This window comes from Macaca nemestrina (genome assembly GCF_043159975.1).
Source record: "Macaca nemestrina isolate mMacNem1 chromosome 14 unlocalized genomic scaffold, mMacNem.hap1 SUPER_14_unloc_1, whole genome shotgun sequence".
Taxonomy (NCBI): domain Eukaryota; kingdom Metazoa; phylum Chordata; class Mammalia; order Primates; family Cercopithecidae; genus Macaca; species Macaca nemestrina.
Window position 1 is genome coordinate 91,818 of NW_027257577.1, and position 18,909 is coordinate 110,726.

The 18,909-nt window shown below is 48.5% G+C and overlaps 1 long non-coding RNA gene across 7 annotated transcripts in view; it reads left to right on the plus strand.

Moving 5' to 3' along the window:
* The window catches only part of LOC139361169 (uncharacterized), a 131,742-nt gene that overhangs the window by 68,759 nt on the left and 44,074 nt on the right, over positions 1-18,909 (plus strand). For 4 of the 7 annotated variants that reach the window (XR_011618735.1, XR_011618734.1, XR_011618733.1 and 1 more), the window contains one exon: positions 11,210-11,359. The exons of 1 other annotated variant lie outside the window; for it this stretch is intronic. This is a non-coding gene — a long non-coding RNA (uncharacterized lncRNA). Of the gene's footprint in view, positions 1-9,766; positions 9,828-11,209; positions 11,360-12,539; positions 12,724-18,909 lie in introns of those variants that run through there. 2 more of the 7 variants (XR_011618736.1, XR_011618737.1) reach the window with 2 other exon arrangements.

Genomic DNA, 18,909 nt, shown 5'->3' on the forward strand with positions numbered 1-18,909 from the left:
GGAGACAGAGGATGTAAAGCACATGGAGAACTTCTGTTTGTGGAATGTGATTTCCCGGTCACCTCATTCAGGCTGCCGCCACCTTCCCCTCTGGCCGCCTGCATCATGGGACGTCTGAGGAGGTCCCTGTTTCATCCTCTGGAAATTCTGAAAAGGAAAGAGAGGAGGGCGTGCAGGGTGTGGTGCATTTGTGTTGGTCCTTCCAGCTTTTATTTGGAGTCTCGGCTGCCTTGGTGGTTCCTGCCTTTATGTCCCTAGCTCGTGGCTTTTTCCTTGTGTCTAACTCACAGGCAGACCGATGGAAAGGAAAGTTGTATTCAGCCAAAAGCTTGATCTTATTCTCAAGGCTCAAATCGACTGGGTATTTGGAGACTTCTGTGCAAATGGGCATTTTTGGTTTTTAAACACGGTGTCTTATTTGTACTTCAAATGGGTAACTGATTCTCTTGGAAAAAATGTAGCCATAAAACTGGTTCTTTAAAAAAAAAAAAAAAAAAAAAAAAGGGAGTGGGTGTGAGAGAGTGGCTTAGAAATTACACCAGTAATGGTTGGGCCTGGTGGCTTACGCCTGTAATTCCCGCACTTTGAGAGGAGGAGGCAGGTGGATTCCCTGACGTTAGGAGCTTGATACCAGCCTGGTCAACATGGTGAAACCCCGTCTGTACTGAAAATATGAAAATTAGCCGGGCATGGTGACAGGTACCTGTAATCCCAGCTACTTGGGAGGCTGAGGCAGGAGAATCACTTGTACCCGGGAGGCAGAGGTTGCAGTGAGCCGAGATCACGCCACTGCACTCCACCCTGGGCGACAGAGCAGAAACTCCATCTCAAAATAGGAAAAAAAAAAAAAAAAACACCCCGGTAATGGAAACCTGATTGCGTCATCTGTGATGGAGATGGCAGATTATTTCATTTTTAGTGACAGGATGAATTGGATATGTTTGCAGTATTCATCTTGACAAGGGAAATGGTGAGAACCAAATGTGCCTCCCAGCTTGGGTCTCGCCGTTGGCAGAAGACCCTGGCGGGCAACAGACTGGAGACTCGGAGACCGAGGGGAGAATTCTCATGCCATGATGCTGGTGCAGTGTGCGCTTCTGGACTCCTGCTGGAGGGAGCGGCCCCTTTGCCTTGCAGGCTTTGGTGCTGTGGAGACCTTAGGACCTGCCCCTCCTGGCACACCTTTGGGTGTGGCGAGCAGTGCCAGGGCTGAGGCACAGGTGCTGAGCCCGGAAAGTGGGACGGGAGAGGCTGCACACGCCGGCAGACGTCTGCTCCAGCAGCCGGGGGTTTCCGCAAGGGGGCGGGGCGTTGGTTTTCCTCCTTGAATTTGGGTGAGGAGGGTGTCCTGGGGTGCTGTGTCTGCACTTGTGTTGCTCTGAGGTCAAGTTGTGGCCCCGAGTCCCTGTCCCTCTGCCAAAGTGAGGGTTTGCCCATTTTCAGGTCAGATTTCCCTTGGGTCTGGGTCTCTAGGAGTGGGGCACATTCGAAGGGGGCGTGAGCACGGTGGACGTGTGTGGGCCTCTTCCTCTCCCCTCAGCTCCTGGGCTGTGTGTGAAGAGCTGCCCAGCGGAATCACTCTCCTGCCTGGTGTTTCATTCACCAGAAATCGTTCTCACTGTGGACTGTTGAGTCAAATGTAATCCAGGAATGGAACGTGCTGTTGCTGGATGCCACACACAGCATCAGGAGCTTAGTTGGGGATTATATGATCTTACCCCACACCTTAAAAGTAAAGACTATAGTTGTCAGGCGTCTGAGCCCAAGCCAAGCCATCGCATCCCCTGTGACTTGCAGGTATATACGGCCAGATGGCCTGAAGTAACTGAAGAATCACAAAAGTGCAAATGCCCTGCCTGGATTTAACTGATAACATTCTACCAGAAATAAGTGAAAATGGCCGGTCCTTGCCTTAAGTGATGATTTGTGTGTGTGTGTGTGTGTGAAATTCCTTTTCCTGGGTCATCTTGGCTCAAAAAGCTACCCCACTGAGCACCTTGTGACCCCCACTCCTGCCCGCCAGAGGACAAGCCCCCTTTGACTGTAATTTTCCTTTACCTATCCAAATCCTATAAAACGGCCCCACACTTGCCTCCCTTCGCTGACTCTTTTCAGACTCAGCCCGTCTGCACCCAGGTGAAATAAACAGCCATGTTGCACTCACAAAGCCTGTTTGGTGGTCTCTTCACATGGGCGTGCATGACAATAGTTAAGAGGATACTGAAGTCTTTGGCAGCTCCAACAACTTTTTCAGTTTGTGTCAGGACATTTTAGGCAGAAGGAAAAGCTTGCTTAGAGAATCTTACAGAAATGTTTGGTGCAGGGCCATTAACTCGTGGAATAAATATGTAACTTTCCATGGAGGCCCTCTGGAAAGAGATGCACTTTGAGTGCACCCTGGCCTGCTCGCTCCAAGAATTGGCCGTGTCACCCCACTTTCCGTGGGTCTGCAGGTGTGCGTGGTCCATTGCCCTGCACTGTGGCCATGGAAGGGAAGATGATCTGGAATGTTGGCGACAGTTATCAGTGTGTGTTGATGTGTGCTGCTTTCTACAGGGAAGAACATTTCTGTTTAATAAACATCTCATCAGGATGATGACTGCAAGATATTTGAGTCTCATTCAATAGTGTCTCTGGGTTCCTTCTGTTTTTAATCTTTCTAGCACTAGGCAAGTGAAGACATGGAAAGTAAAAACTCATCGAACTTGTAGAGACATGGTGTTGTGTAGGAGCAGACTGTAGCCTCTGGCTCTGTTTTTAAAGATTGTAGTAAACCTCTTACCTGGCGTGGTCAGGTTGTAAATTATCTTGTTTAATCGAAATGTGTATGAGTCAAAGCTGGCGCCTGCATTGTTGATGAAATACCAGATTTTAAGGGAATATTTCAATGTGCCGTAAGATACCAACAAAGTTCCTCACTGAGGTTCGGCGCGGGTTCGGAGGAGCTGGGCCTTAGGTCACCGGAGTCGTCTCTGGGAGCAGATGTTCAGTGTGGGCATTAGTCACTTAGCCTTTCCAGAGCCGAGGAACAGCTCTCTGTGATGGTTTTCGGAACCTGTATTTAGAGCCAGTTTGTCCCACTTGACTCGAAGTTGCCGCGCAATTTCAGACCTTTGCCTCCACCGTGCGCTCGTTTTCTTGTCCCCTGATAACTGCCTCGGTTGCCCCGGCCTGACATTTGAGCCTCGTCGTTCATGGACACAGGCTCCGTGGTGGGGCCAAGACCGCGACTCCGGCTTGCACAGTTCCGTGCCTCTCACCATGGTTTATCACATCACTCCCAGGATCTCCCGTTTAAAGGAAGAGTGTCCCTTTCCTGCAGGCCCTGTGTGGTGTGGAAACCACCCCTACCTACCTTTCTCCCGTTTGAACTGTACCGTGAAGCTATTTCTGTCCTAGCCAACCGTCAGAATTTAAGGAACAGTAATTTAAGTAACTTACCACATGCTTCTCAGCAGTTCTTTATGAATTTCATTCTGTTGTGAAATTATTGCAGTTTTCACAGCTATGCTGGTCTCAGGTTGTGGCCCTTGAAATGAATTGTCTTCCCCATTGTGTGTTGAGGTTGTGCCTGGGAGATGTTGAGGCCTCACCTCTGCTTAGGGCAGTGGCTTTGCTCTCCTGACAAGAGAAATAATCTTTTTTAGAGCATTTCTAATGTGGTTTTTGCTTCCAGACAGAATTACTTTTTTCATAGAGACAGCCACTAAAGTCATAAATTATGCTCAGGACGGACACACGGGTCACCTGACAGAATGAAGTCCAGACCAGATCCAAAGAGGCAAAAGCAGTTCAGTGGAATTTGAGTCTTTTCAACAAATGGTGCTGGAATTATGGGACAGCTGTATGCAAAAGAGTGAAAAGAGGGAGAAATTTCTGTATGAAAATTAAGGTGGACCATAGCCCTGAATGTAAAATACCAAACTACACAACCTGTAAAAGAAACGGAAATTGTCGAGACCTAGGGTGAGAGCTCTTAGCCATACCATGATGCATAATCAAGGAAGAAAACAAGTAGGTAAGACTCATTAAAATTAAACTTCTAATATAAAAGACACCCCTAGGGAATTGAAGAGACACATTTTCGATAGATGGGGAGAAGATGTCTATGAACCATGCAGCCGGCAAAGGACTCGTATCCAGAATGCACAGGACTCCCACGGCTCATGACAGAGAACAAACTACCTGACTTTAAAGCGGAAGAGACCTGAACAGATGCTTCGCTGAGAAGGACGGGAGGATGGCCCGAAAGCATCTGAAATGACCTTCAGCGTGACTGGTTGCACCGAGATGTGCACCGAAGCCGCAGTGAATTTGTTCACACCCCTGCTGGAGCGCCTGACTAAGGTCTTCCGACAGCCCCAGGTGCTGGTGAGGACAGGCAGTCGGGACTCCTGTGCGATGCTGGGGTTCAGCATGGTGCAGACAGCTTGGCGGTTTCTTATAAAACTGAACTCACACAAACGTGGGTCCAGGTGACCCCAATCCTGGGTATTTACCCTAGAGAAACAGAAGCTGATGTTTAAGAAAAACTGTGCCCAGATGTTAATAGCGCTGTCTATAGTTGCCCAAAACAGGTTACAATGTGCCACAGCCATACGTGTAATAATAATCACCCAGCAGCCCCGAGGCCTGGCTGTTGATCACAGAACACCCTGGGTGCACCTCCAAGCACGATGCCCAGGAAGTCATGATTTTGTGAGTGTTTTGCCACAACACTCGCAAAAGACAGACCCGGGGGATGGGAGAACACAGAGAGGGTGGTTGCTGGGAATGGGAGGTATGCTTATGAGGCCCCGTGAGTGGGTTTGGGGCTGTTGGACTGTTCTGCTTGTGTGATGATGATTGTGGGAATATGTGTGCCGAAATTCACAGAACTGAACACTGTCCACTTTACAGTAATTTTTAAAAAGTGGCAATAGGTTCATTTTCAGGACTGTTTTTAATTGAAGATGGAGTTTGCCAATGATTCATTAGGGCAAGCCTGTCTCAAGAGTTGGTAGACGATTCGTTAGAGGCCTGTCTCATGGCCCTTGGGTTGGGTTGGGTTGGGATGGGATGGGATGGGATGGGTTGGGATGGGTTGGGATGGGTTGGGGATGGGTTGGGGATGGGTTGGGGATGGGTTGGGGATGGGTTGGGGATGGGTTGGGATGGGTTGGGATGGGTTGGGTTGGGTTGGGTTGGAAAAGCCTTCCCTGTTGCGGGCAGTAGCATGGGGCATGGAAAGGATATTGGCAAGGAAACACATAGAATCCTTTGAGGAAACGTGTGTTTCTAACTTGCTATAAGATAGAATTGGAAATTGTAACGGTTTTGTTTCCTAGAGTCTTGGTAGAATAGGGAAGACAGTGTAATAAAAGCTAATTTTGAAATGAAGAATTTGAAAGATTTCAACAGCAATAGCTCTAGGAAGTCACCCTGGAAATGTTTTTAAAGATGTTCAGTAGCGATAGCTCTAGGAAGAGTCACCCTGGAGTTGCTTCTTGAGCATTGGTTTCCTGGCTGTATCTTCCGACTTTCATTTTTGAGTTTTGCTGTGAGTTGGGGATGTGTGGGAATAGCCATCCCCAGGTGTTGGGTAGGAGTGGCCCTTCAGGGGGGTGCACGTGCCCCGAGGCCTGAGGCACTGTTTCCACCTAGCTTGGAACATGGGGACTCTTGTCAGTGGCTGGAGTAAGAGTACCAGCCTGGCAGGCTGGGGGAGCCCCGGGGTGGTCTGGGCACTGTCCTCCCTGCCTGCAGGATGGCAGCTGGAGGAGCTTGAAGGCTGCCTGCCTCGTGGCTGTCAGCGCAGCAGCTCCTCCTGGCCCTGGAGCAAGCTTTGGGTCCATGAGTCTCTGCGCCAGGACTTGCCTCCTGGGACCTCCGCCACTGTCCTGAGGGCCCTGGTGCCACTTTCCCAATGGGACCCAAGCCTCAGGCAGCTGCGACCCCAGATTTGGTTGCTTTCCCTGCCGTCTCATTCCAGCATGAGTGCTCACCTCACTCAATGTAGAGCCTCAGGTTCCTTCAAGATCCCCAGAGACGGAATCTCCCAATTTTACAAGATAGTTGGTGACAAGATTTGAGTGGCACTGATTTAACTCGGCTTCCAGAGTTGAAGTTCCCAAGACACAGTCCTGCTCCTTCCCTGGCGTCATCCTGTGTGGCTGGTGTGGATGTGGGGTTTCCGGAGGGTGGGGTAAGGCAGGTCAGCAGCAGGGGGATGGCTCATTATTGATCGCTCAATGCCTTGAGGATAACTGGGATTAATGACCTTTATAGGGCTGTAGGTTTGGGGTGTGTGTGTGTGTGTGTGTGTGTGTATATATATATATATATATATGTATGTGTGTGTGTGTGTGTATGTATGTGTGTGTGTGTATATGTGTGTATATATATGTGTGTGTGTGTGTGTATATATATATATATTTAAACGAGGTGGACACGGTTATCACTGCATTTTTCTGACATGAAACGTGGAGAGCAGAGGGTTTAGGAAACTCCTGAAGCCACACTGTCAGTGGGACCCGGGCAGTCTGGCATTAGACCCTGCACTGTTTGCCCCTCGCCACGCTGTCAGCAGACCCGGGTGGTCTGGCCTTAGAACTCATGCTGGTTGCCCCTCCCTGCCACGTTATGGAGTTTTTCCTGTCTCTGGGCAGCATTTGATAGCTTGTGAAACAAGACCAAGACTTACTATGAGTGGATATGCCATTATCTGATATCCAGAACGTTTCCTGGACCTGGCGTTGCCGATGTCACGTAAGGGGAGGTAAAAACGTTTTCATTGTGGTCATTGGGGCTCCCGAAATGGTGTTTTTCCCAGTGAAAATTTGCTCATAAAAATCTGTTAACTCAATACTTTGTGAACAGGAAGAAGTGTGTTGGGCTCTAGTTAAATGTCTCAGAGCCACAGAAGTAAATGAGGGCACCTTCCGAGCACAGCCTCCCTGAGGAGGCCAAGGATGTTTGCCTGGAGGTTTTGCCGTGAAGCAGGACTCGGGCAGGGCTGGTCTGCCTGGAGAGGCCTCTGCCAGATGTAGGTTAGTTGAAGTAGTTGAGGGGTGGTGGCGTGAAGTCGGTGGTCCCCGAGGAAGCCCCTAGCAAGGCCGGTTTCCGTGGGATGGAAGACTGCCGTTCAGTGGCTGTAATCCTGGCTTCACGGGTCTGACATACAATCCTGCACTTGGATTCTTGGATCCCAGCCAGGTCAGATGGCCCTGAAAGGACCTTCAGACTGTGATGGCTGCACCCATTCTCAGCATCTGTAGGGTCTCCTTTGTGTGTGTGTGTTTCCATTTTCTTTCAGCACAATTTCTCTCTCCCAGTGAAGTCGCGAGAAATAGAAGGAAACATGGAATGAAGATGTGATTGAGGAAAGTGTGGTGTGGTCTTTGACCTTATTTTGCTTTTGTTGGTGCTCAAGAACTGCACCTGACCTCAGAGCTGAGCGTTTCTGCCAGGAGGTCCTGCCTTTTATCCTACCTCGAGGCCTGTTGAGACACTCCAAGAAGTTTCGTTAACAAGTTGCCTTTTCCTTTTACAGCAGTTGGATATATTTGCAGCAAAACAAAGGAATAACCCCCCAATATGGTGATGAAATGCATTTAAGTATAGATAACATTCAGTCTTGAAGGGCCTGGGATTTTAATCATCTTTGGGTCATGTAACAAGTGGTGTTGGTGATTAAAATCTCCTGACAGCCTTGTTCTGCCACGTTCTTCAGTTTTGAATGATGATCTTCCTGGTTGTACCTTGGAGGGTCATTTGTGTCAGTAGAGAGCAGAGTGGTGGTTCCCAGAGGCTGGGAAAGGACAGAGGTGAGGCCCCTGAAGGTCGCTGGTCTTCCTGGTTTAGGGGCTCAGCCACCTTCCTGTGTCCGTGTAAATTATATCCAGGATAATTTTCACTCGCCCCACTTTAGTTGAGCATTGGAGCTTCAGGATGTGTGTGCCCACATCACCTGGGCTGTGATCCTGGAGTTGGGTGAGACATTCCCGGGTTTATAGAATTACTCTGAGTTGATTGAAAACAGAAGCACTTGAGGCATTCGTAATGCTATTTCTTGAACATAACTTAGGTTCAGTTCTTCAGAAACATTTATCTGAGGAAGCATCTATAATTTTTGTTTACTGCCACTCAGTGCTAGAAAGAATTGTGCAACACTCAAGTGAGTGGCATTATTCCTCTCCCTCCACCATGCAAGCAAGATTAAAGGTACCTCTGGCTCCCCTCAATCTTCTCGCCTGCAGGGCGCCTGGCGTGGCAGTATGCTTTCTTCTGTCTTCTTTTTGGGGAGAATCAGTCGTGTTTGTGTGTGCTGCTCAGCTCAGCCTGGTGCGGTTTTGTGGGTGAGGAGCTTGGTTGCTAGGTGACCCTCCCAGGCCTGCCTCCCACCTCCCTAGGCCTTGTTCTAAACTGACAGATAACCAGTGTGTTTTGGGAGAGGACAGCAGCAGGGCAGGAGAGAGTTTGTTCAGAGTTTCTCCTCGCACTGACGTTTGAGCCTTCATCCAGCCTGGGCCCTTCTACAGAGCTGCCTTTGTGTGTTGCAAACCACTCCCTCCCAGTAACCGTGCTTTCAGAGGTTTGGAAATGTGACTGAACTCATCTTCAATTTAAAGCATACTATTAAATTTTAGTGTTGAAACTGATGTATTTTATGGCCTTTATTTGATTTCTCTTGATTTTTTTCCCCCATATGAGACATGGCATCTTAAGGGAGACAGCCTGGTGTTGGCCCTGTTTCCTAAGGATGGAAGTGAATTCTGAAAGCCCTTTATGTAGGCAGTGAAATAATCAGGGAATCGTTATTATAGCTATGCCTGTCCATGTAAAGCGAGCATGACTCATAAGCAGAAAAAAGTGCAGCCCGGGGGCAAGGTGAGCCCTAATGCTGCCTGTGCCTCGCCTCCCTGCCATGAGGAGCGGAAGTACAAGCGCAAGTAGTTGAGTTAGCCTCCAAGCCCAGCCTGCACCCCCTCACATCCCTCTGCATCTGCAGGGGCACAGGCCGTGTTGCCACTCCTCGCTCAGTCCCACGGCTGATGCTTCAGGAATAGGGGGTACTGTCCCCCCCTTGCTCGGTGCCAGGGATGATCTGTCAGGATCCCTCGTGCTCATCTGGTCGTCATGTCTTCATCACCAGCCTCCTGCTGGTAACGGGCTTGTTATTACCTTGATATGGGTAATAACATACCCATACCAACGTATGTAGTAACATACCCATACCAACGTATGTAATAACATACCCATACCAAGGAGTTGTGGGGTGGTGCTCAGTCCTCCGAAGGAGGGAATTGGCCCTTAGCCGATTCATATTCAACAGGACCGGGAAATGGGTTCTTGTTCCATGTCCTGGATGCCGGGAAGTCCTTGTCCTGGACCCTGTAATGCCCGGGGTCTTCCTGAGAAACGCTGGTGCCACTGGAACACAGCCCGGCCTCCTCCAGTTTCTCTGCTTTGTAACTGCACTTGTGTTTAGCAGGTCTTCAGGACTTAGACGCTGCTTGGTGTGAGCCAGGTTTTGTGTGGAAAGAGGACAGGTCCGAGCCGGCAACCAACCAGCCCAGAACCATCTTTTATGCTTCCAGATTCTGTGGCCAAAACTTACCCGTGGATATTGAGGGTGATGCATTTCTGCTCCAAGACGTGTGTGGACTCAGCTGGAGGGATAGAAAGGACGTGGAGCCTCTTCACTCCTGGCCTGGGCTTGGACCTGCTGTGTAGCCTCTCAGTGGCACCAGGGCCCCCTTGTGTCACAGAGGCCTTGGGTTGCTGGCACTGCCCCAGGATGTCCCAGGCTTCATGATGTCCAGGCTCCCCTGGCATAGCGGCCTCAGGTGGGTGGCACTGCTCTGACGGACATCCCAGGCTTCATGATGGTAGGGCCTCCTTGTGCCATGGCGGCCTCGGGATGGTGGCACTGCCCCAAGGTGTCCCAGGCTCCAAGGCCAGTGTTCAGTCCAGCGAAGGGAAGTTGTACTGTAAGGTCTAGTCTCGGAAGATGCCTGGGGTCCTATCCTTCGGAGTGGTCCTACACTCACCACAAATCAAGCCAGGGGAGGCCCTGCCAGAATTTGCAGGTGTGTTTCAGGTCATCCAATAAGGCCTCTTTTATTTTGGGTTAGTCAGGTATATAATTCTTTTTCTCTTTGGTTTTTTTGAGACAGGCAAAAAAAAAAAAAACAAAAAAAACCAAACCTTTTTGTTGCCCAGGCAGTGGTGTGAGCACGGCTTACTACAGCCTCAACCTCCCAGGCTCAAGCAATCCTCCTGCCTCAGTCTCCTGAGTAGCCAGGACCCACAGGCACATGTTCCACGTGTCCCAGTGCCTGATTATTTTTGTATTTTTTGTAGAGATGGAGTTTTGCAATGTTGCCCAGGCTGGACTCGAACTCCTGGCCTTATGCGGTCCAGCTGCCTCAGCCTCCCAATGTACTGAGATCACAGGCATGAGCCACTGTGCCTGGCCAAGTGTGTTTCTAATTTCAAAGTTAAGAGTACCCAGAGTCAGTTAATGACGTCTCTACTAGAACATGCTGCTTATAGTACATTAGGAAAAATCCAGAACTTGGAAAAGGGGCTGGACAGACACAGCCCTTCGAGGTTGTCTGATGAACCCCTGGGGTCTTTAACCATCTGCAGGGATGTACCATGTCAGACTCACTCTTGTCGACGGGCTGAAGCCCAGGTTTCATGAGGTTATGTGTCGGCTTGTAGTCCTTTCTCTGGCAGAGATGCGAGTGACTTCTGCTCACTGAGAGGCTTATCTCAGGGACTTCATGGCCTGAGGGACGGCAGCCTATTTGAGCTGATCGAGCAATCTCGCGCTACCCTTATTTTCTGAAACGCCTATGAGTGACTTCTCATCCGGTCTTTGAAGCGGCTTCATGCCTGCGCTCCTTGGTAATGATTGAATGCTTTTTTTGACACCTTGTCCCCTTTCTTTGGGGTGTTCCAGTCTCAGTTCTCGTGTATTCTGCTTCTACGGGAAGTTCTGAAGCTGCTGAGTGTAGAAAGCACTGAGGAGGCTGTGGTCCCACCCCTGTGAGTCTTCCAGACATCATCCTCTCCCCTTGGCGAGGCAGCGTCCATGGCACACCGAGGAGGCTGTGCTCCTGTCCCCCGTGAGCTTTCCAGGAGTCCTCATCTCCCCTCCAGGGGGACGGGAGGAAGCTTTCAAACCCTTCTTAAACTTGTTTTCATGTCTTTGTTTTAACAGATTTCTTTGCATCGTCTCCCTTATCCAGAAGTGAGGGTGAACGCTGAGTTATTCACGGGAGTCAAGAAACCACACGCAGCCCAAAGAGACGTTTTTTTTCCCTGAAATGATTTGTGTGTGTTCACCTTAAAATGCAACTCAGTAAAACAGGTGTGTTTTGAGGAATGACTTTAAATTACCCAGGTAAAAATGTGACAGTCAAATGTCATCGTCTCTGCGGGTGTCCACAACCCCCTTCTGTGATTGCGTGTGAGTTTGTGACTTGTGGTTATTTTTGAGGAAAGAAAATCTGTTACTGAGGACTTCAGAGGGTGTGCTGGGATTGTGTAGGGTGGACATCGGGGGCTTCAGTGTGTGGCTTCCTTGAAGAACTTCAAATTAAGGCTGAGAGTCCCTACTCCAAAATGCTCTGAAACCTGAAACATTCCGAGGTTCCCCATGACACTTGAAGGAAATGCTTTTCGGAGCACTTTGGATTTGAAGCGGGGGATGCTCAACTGGAAATTGAAATATTGCAAGACCCTTCTGGCCCCAGGAGCTTGGATAAGGACATGGAGGGGGCCTGTGCCCGGTGTCCCTGGAGTGTGAGGCAGACTGGGCTCGCTGGACTGGTTTTTGTAGGAGCCACAGAAGGGAAAGAGGGTCAAAGTGGTCACGCCTGGCTCCTGAGAAGTCTGGACCAGAAGGAGGTGTGCACAGAGGGCAGCAGTTGAGTCCCCAGCGTCCGGGGCTCCTGTCCCTGGTGGAGTTGAGAGCCTCCTCTAGTTGTGGCCTCTCCCCTGTCAGCAGCCACTGAGGCCTGAAGGGAGAGGGGGCTGAGGAGAGGAGGGAAGGATAGGCCTACTTCTGGAGAGGGCCAGCATCGGCCTGTGCTAGCCTCCTGTGTTACTCCTGCATCCAGGGTGCACGGCCATGCCTCGTGGTGTAGTGCTTCCCGGGATGCACAGTACTCTTGTCTGCAGTAACGGCTTTGTCTCCGACCCTTGGAGGCAAGTTACCTTTTTCCCCAGTGAAAAGAGGAAAAAAATCTTACAGAAATGCATTTGTTCTAATGTCTATTTTCCGATAAGACATGGTCGCTTAGGCTAAATCTTTGGGAGGTCAAGGCAGGAGGATCACTTGAGGCCAAGGGGTTGAAGACCAGCCTGGACAACATAGCAACACCCCATCTGTATAACAGAAAAATTAGCTGAGTGTGGGGGTGCGTGCCTGTGGTCCCTGCTACTCTGGAGGCTGAGGTTGGGAAGATCACTTAAGGCTACAGTGAGCTGCGATTGCTCCACTGTACTTGAATCTTGGCGACAGAGCCAAGACCCAGTCTCAGAAAGAAAAGTTAAAAAAAAAAATCCAGAAATGTCATTTTCTTTTTAAACCATCCCAAAAGAAAAATCGGTTTTTTCTAAGAATGTAAAAGGAAAGTGATACAATTGTTTTTCTTTTTCAAATATTTACAGTAGTCCATCCATGTCATCTCTCATCTCTCATCTCATTACAGAGCAGCAGGTTTCTTTGAGGTTAGTGGTGTTTCTCTGTATCGCACCTTGGAGAACAGCCAGCATGAAACCTCTTACCAGGATCATGCGCATTGTTTGTAGTCCCAATTAAAATCCTCTCCAGAGACGCCTGTGCTGCTTATTATAGCAGAACTTTGGTTTCGCTGAAATGTGCATTCAGCTAATGGTTTTAAGTTCATATCTGAGATGATGCTGTATAATTCCTGAAGCATATGGGATCAGTAATGATTGAAGATAATTCTGGCTGATGTCAGTTAGAGGATATTTTTCACTTCAAGTTAAAACTTCCTTCGTGATAGTCATTTTGGGATTCATTTAACTATGCTTTATTTCATAGCTCAAATTTTCATTAGTCATTTCATAACATAGGATTTTGAAAGCAGATTTGGCAAAATCTTTCTAACAAAATGCTTGCTTATGACGTCCCAAGGAACAGCACTCAGAATTGCTGGTAACTGTGGTACATTTTAAGGCTGATGATAGAAGTCACTTGAACAGGAAGGGGTGCTTTGTGAGGCAGATGGGGTTTGAACCCCGACCCTCCTGATACACCACCCTGACCCTGGCCTTCTCTCCTCTCCACTGGGAGATGAGAAGGGTGCCAGCATCCACCTCACAGGCCATCCTGAGAACCCGGGACTAAGGGCTTGTGTTCCTCTTGCAGGTGGCGCAGATGTGGGGGCTTGACGATATACACACTGCAGGCTGCCAGTGTCGGGGTAATATAGTTTTAGTCATAAAGGTGGGATTTGCTTTGCTCCCCTGCAGACCAGGTGCAGTGCTGCTGTTGTAGCAGGTGTGTGGATCCTCTTGGGTGGTCCTTAGGTGGACAACAAGTCACCGATTCGGATTCCCAGTGTTAGATGTGAGGGGACCATGGACCTCATGTGTTCAGAGGGGAGGAGTAAAAAGCTTCCCTTGTAATTCCAGGACTGTCTTATCCCAGGAATGCCAAACCACTGGCTTTCACCTGACGCTGTCGTAGGTGACACTGTATGGAAATGAGGACTCATGTTCCGCATACCTGAGCCAGTACCGTCTCCCTCCAGGGCCGTGGCTGAGCCCTCCTGATTTCGCTGGGTTGCCAGCCTGGGGATCTGTAAGCCCAGTGACGTCTCTGGTCTTGGCCCCCGCTCCCCGTGGGGACAGGAGGTGGCTTCAGGGAGGCTGGTGATGAATGCCTGAATGAAGCTGACTTGTGACTGCAGTTCTGTCTAAGGGCTTCCCCGGGTGTTAGATGTCAGTAAATGACACCTGTGTGTGGATCTCATGTGATGAGAGAAACAGTGGGGGAAACCAAAGCTTGTGGAGTCTGCAGGTTCTGGACTTGGGGTTGTGTGCACCTGTGTACTTGGTGAGGGGTGTGATATCTGGAATGACTGTGCAGGTGTGTCACGTTTGTGCGTGTGTGGTGAGTGTATTTAGCAGGTGTGGGTGGAGTGAGCATGTTCATGTGTGTCGTATGTATTTGAGGGTGTGTGTGGAGTGTGTACACGCATCACATTTGGTGAGTGTATTTGAGGGTGTGTATGGAGTGCATACATGCGTTTGCGTGTATAGTATTGGGTGAAGGGGTGGCATGCACACGTGTATGCTGTGTGTGGGGTTTCTACGTGGTCCTCCCCTGAGCCTGCTCCTGGGCCCTGCTGTCCTGGCAGCTTTACAGTTTGGTGTGTCTTTGATTCCCGAAGATTCCGGAACCAAATTCTGAAGCTGTGATCACAAACTTGCAGCCCTGGAGGACGCTGGCCCGTGGAGCCGGCACGAGGGTCTCTGTGCTGGCCTCTCCCTGGGCTCTGTCCACAGAAGAGCATGTCCGATGATTGAGCTGGGCGGGTCTGTGGCTCCCCAGCCTCGAGTCCGCCCTCAGTTCTGCCCCGCCTCTGTTTTTCTTGCTGAGGGGCTCTGGGAAGTGGAGCCTGGGATGGCGTTTTCACCCTGGGGTTGCTTCGCCAGCTGCCCAGGTGCTGGCTGCCTGAGGCCTGCTGCCGTCCTGGGTGGACGGGGCTGTCACGGGGACATCCCTGCACAGGAAGGCAGGTTTAGGAAGTGCCAGAGGTGAGTGGCTTCCTCCCACACTTGATTTTCTGGAAAGTTCTGGGTCTCATATTTTTCTCTAAGGGAAGTTAGAAACTGAGTTTCTCTGTAGGGGAACGTCTTTGCAGCGTCTGTTTGAATGTTCTCCAGGTGTGGAATACTCGGGGCCGTATGTGTTTGGGAACATCCGTGTCCTGAGCGAATTCAGTAGGGAATGGAGAGAGGTCTCCTGTCAGCTTGGCCTGTGTTTCCAGCCTGTTGAAGGTTGACGGCTGCTGGTATCCCAGGGAGAGTAAAACACTGGGTGTTGTGGGATGGGAACGTTCCCTCTGACAAGGTCAGTGGGAAAGCACCTAAACAAACGTCCCTGTTCTCTGGGCTCCTCGGGGTCGAGCTTGTTTTGTGGTGTTGAGGGAAAGCTACCCTTGTTCCTGTTCCTCACCATTTGAAAGGTGTCCAGGGCTCGTTCCTCTGGAGAGGTGATATACGTGAGTGGGGGTCAGGTCGCAGGCTCCGAGGTTATTTGGGATCTGTCAACTGATTTCCTGAACGCACAGGTGCTTGGTAAAGATGTTTCTGATTAGCTAAAACATGTCAACAGGACGTGATAGCTGGTGGTTGTTTAAAGACTATCACAATTTTCCTGTTACTTTTTAAATGCCTGTTGAATAAGGAAGGATTCACATATTTTTCTTTTCCTGTCTGCATATTTGATATTTTGTTTTTTGTTTATGTGGGTGTGCAGTTAACAGGATTTAGAAGCAGTCTTAGCCCTGGGGAGACTTCAGGGCCCCCTCAGTCAGTGCTGAAGGGAGGCAGGGATTTGGGGGCTCCATTTGTTCCTCCATAGGACGGACACCAAGGGCCAGAGGTCAGCAATCTCAGTGAGGTCACAAAGACGGGCACACCCAGCACCCTGGCCCATGTGCCTCTCCTTCACGTTTGTCTCTGCTCAAAGCTGCTTTCCTGGGTCATCACGGGTGATCTCTAGGCGCATGCTTGGTTCTTGCAGAAGTGGTGTCTGGCTGTGGTCAGTGTGGGCCCTCAGGACTTCCATGTTTTTGGCTCACATTAATATTAGGCAGTGGTGTATGTTTGTTTTGGAGTGGTAGATCGGGTGGATTTTGGCTTTGCCAACTCATTTCATACCTGCTCTCCTAGTCGCTGGGACCCCCTCGTAAGCCACATGTTTTCCTAGGTGCGGGGGCCCTATCATAAGCCGCGTGTTCTCCTGGGCGCTGGGACCCTATCGTAAACTGCATGTGAGGGATCTCGGAGGTGCTCCTTATGAGGATCCGATGCCTGACCTGAGGTGGAACAGTTGCAATTCAAAACCAGCCCCCAGAAAAATTGTCTTCCATGAAACCCATCCCTGGTGCCAACAAGGCTGGGGGACAGCGGGCCTAACAGGTGCTAAGATGTCAGTAGATTTTTGGACTCGGGCCTCAGTTGAAGAGGATTCGATTTTGAAAGGTGGGGATTGAAGGCTTCTAAAGGGCAGGTTTTCATCTCCAGTGGGGCCTGGGCAGAACTGGGTAGAACTGACCCAGAAGCTGACAACTAGTCAGGCTGGCTCACTGCCTGTGTCCTGTGTGTGCAGCCTTGCTGTTTATTCAATTGTCTGGTGGTGGTGTGGATTCCATCCACAGCCTCATAGTAGTGGAACCCATTACTTCAAGGCTGACCTTATTTCACTTTATCAAAAAGACATGAAAATCATTTAGTATAAATCTTCCAGATACCTGTATCCTTTCTTTTCCCAGAGGCTTTTAAGTATTGCAACTTAAAAATCTTCAAAAATAACTTTAAAGGTAAACCTCTAAGTACATTTTTGATGAGCATCCTTGACAGCTTTAATATGTGAAGTAAATTCCCTTGACTTCTGTATTTCTGTTTGCAGAAGACTTTATATTTTGTCAACAGTGGCCACTGTTCGGTGACCATCATACCTGCCGTGTCTCATTTAGAAAGTTGGATGTGGATGTATTAACTTTTCAGACACACAAATACATGCGCTGTTTGTTTTTGGTTTTGATTTTTTGGGGTTTTTTTTCCCCCAGCTGAATTCAAGAAAGGGAAACAAGCAGAGTAAGTACCCGAAAGCGTCTAAGTGGCTGGGTGGGGGATCTTACTATGGTGTTGGATTGTGTTCTGCCAGACATCGCTCCTTGAAAAGCTGACCCTGAAAGGGCTGGCATTGCCCTCACCCTGGGACATTCGTCTGTGTCACCAGAAAATGAAGAATCTGCCAGAGTACTGTGAGTCACATTCAGTCAGAACTCGATTAACTAAGAGGCTTTGTCTCAAAGGCCAAAACGTGAGGACACATTTTTAATTTTTAAGGAGCCCTACGTCGTGAGTCAGTTCTGATGTGTATTGCATTAGGAAACCTCTGAACTTCCACGGTCCGGCCCCAGAACTCTGAGGGAAAGTGGTTGTGCCCTTCCCACTGTTTTTGTCACTAGCTTTATTCATTTCCTTAAAACCCTTTTTGTATGAGTTCTATTATAGTTTGAAAAAAAATTCACTTAGGTAGAACCGGAAGCGTTTCCGCAGTGTTAATACTCATGACGTGTTCTGGGTCTCGGTATATGTGTACTGCATAAATGTACATGTTTGTATGTGGTGTACCCATACTACGTGTATTTCCACTGTGCATGTATGTGCAATGTATAGGTATGTACACTACCTATGTGTCTTACACACGTGCATGCTGTAGGCATGCATGTACACGTGTATATGTGTATATGGGCACTATGGTTATATGCACACTACTTGGACACCTATCTGTTCTGCATGTGTACATACATGCATGTATTTAATGCCATATGCATACCTGTGTATGTACACCATGTGGTTATGTGCACATTATTTCTGCAGATGTATATATACATATGTGCACACAAGCATGCATGTATACTATGCACACTGAATAAACTTCTGGATATGTACACACTAATACATATACATGCTGCATATGTATGTACACTATTGTATATGTGTATACGCTTTATACGTTAGTATACTGATGTACATTGTATACATGTGCATATGTGTACACTGCGCATGTGTATGCATGCTGTCGTGCACCTACGTGCATTGGATAAGAATGTATGCTATATGCATGTGTATACATATAGCAAATAGCATACCTGTGTACATACGAATGTGCATGTGTATGCCATATGCATGTACATATAGGTTATAGTATACCTGTGCACACTGTATGCATATAGATGGGTGTACATGCTATGTATGTGCGTACATGTTAGCATACCTATGAACATTTGCTATATGGATGTATGTATGCTCTATGTTTGTACACACATAGTGAACTTATTTGTACACTATATATTTGGATATGTGTACACTCTATGCATGTACACTACATGGATTTGGATGTGTGTGCACTCTACGCATGTAGTGCACTTATGTACACTATACGTATTCGGATGTGTGTACGCTCTATGCAGGTACACATGTTACAGTGTACCATATATGTACACTATGTGGATGTAAATGTGTGTGTGCTCTGTGGCACCAGGACTAGGGCTCCTGCAGGGATCCAAGAATGCACCATCTCGCTGGCACCGGAGAGTGTAGGAAGAAAACAGTTGTTTGTTGCAACCTAGTTGAAATTTGGCAGGTAACTGTACCCTCTGCAACGATTTAGGAACAGTCACTTCCTTGATGTGTGTGTTCCTGAAATCATAAACAGCTCTGTGAGGTGTGTCTCATCCCCAGACGAGAGAGGGAACCGAAACATCAATGACTCGGTCACTTAAGTGAAGTAGAACTAACATAGTAGCTGTCTAGCTTTCCATATGATAACTTTGTCAGCAGCTCAATGAGAAATCGCCACTCATCAGGAAATGTGTCCACTTTCTACTGTTCCTTATTCGTGGCGTATTTACTGCCTCGTGTTATTCCTCACGATGTAGCAAAATCCCTCCTAGTGTTGTGAATCTAAACAGTTCATGACAAATGTAGTATCTTCTTTGTTAACATTGAAAACGATATGTAAGTTCATCTTCAGATACTATTTGGAAGGATGAGAAAGAAGATATTTAGGACAAAAGAATAGAGAGCTTTCAAGTAAACAGGGAAAATAAGGACTTTGTGCAAAATATTTCCAAAATTGGAATTTGA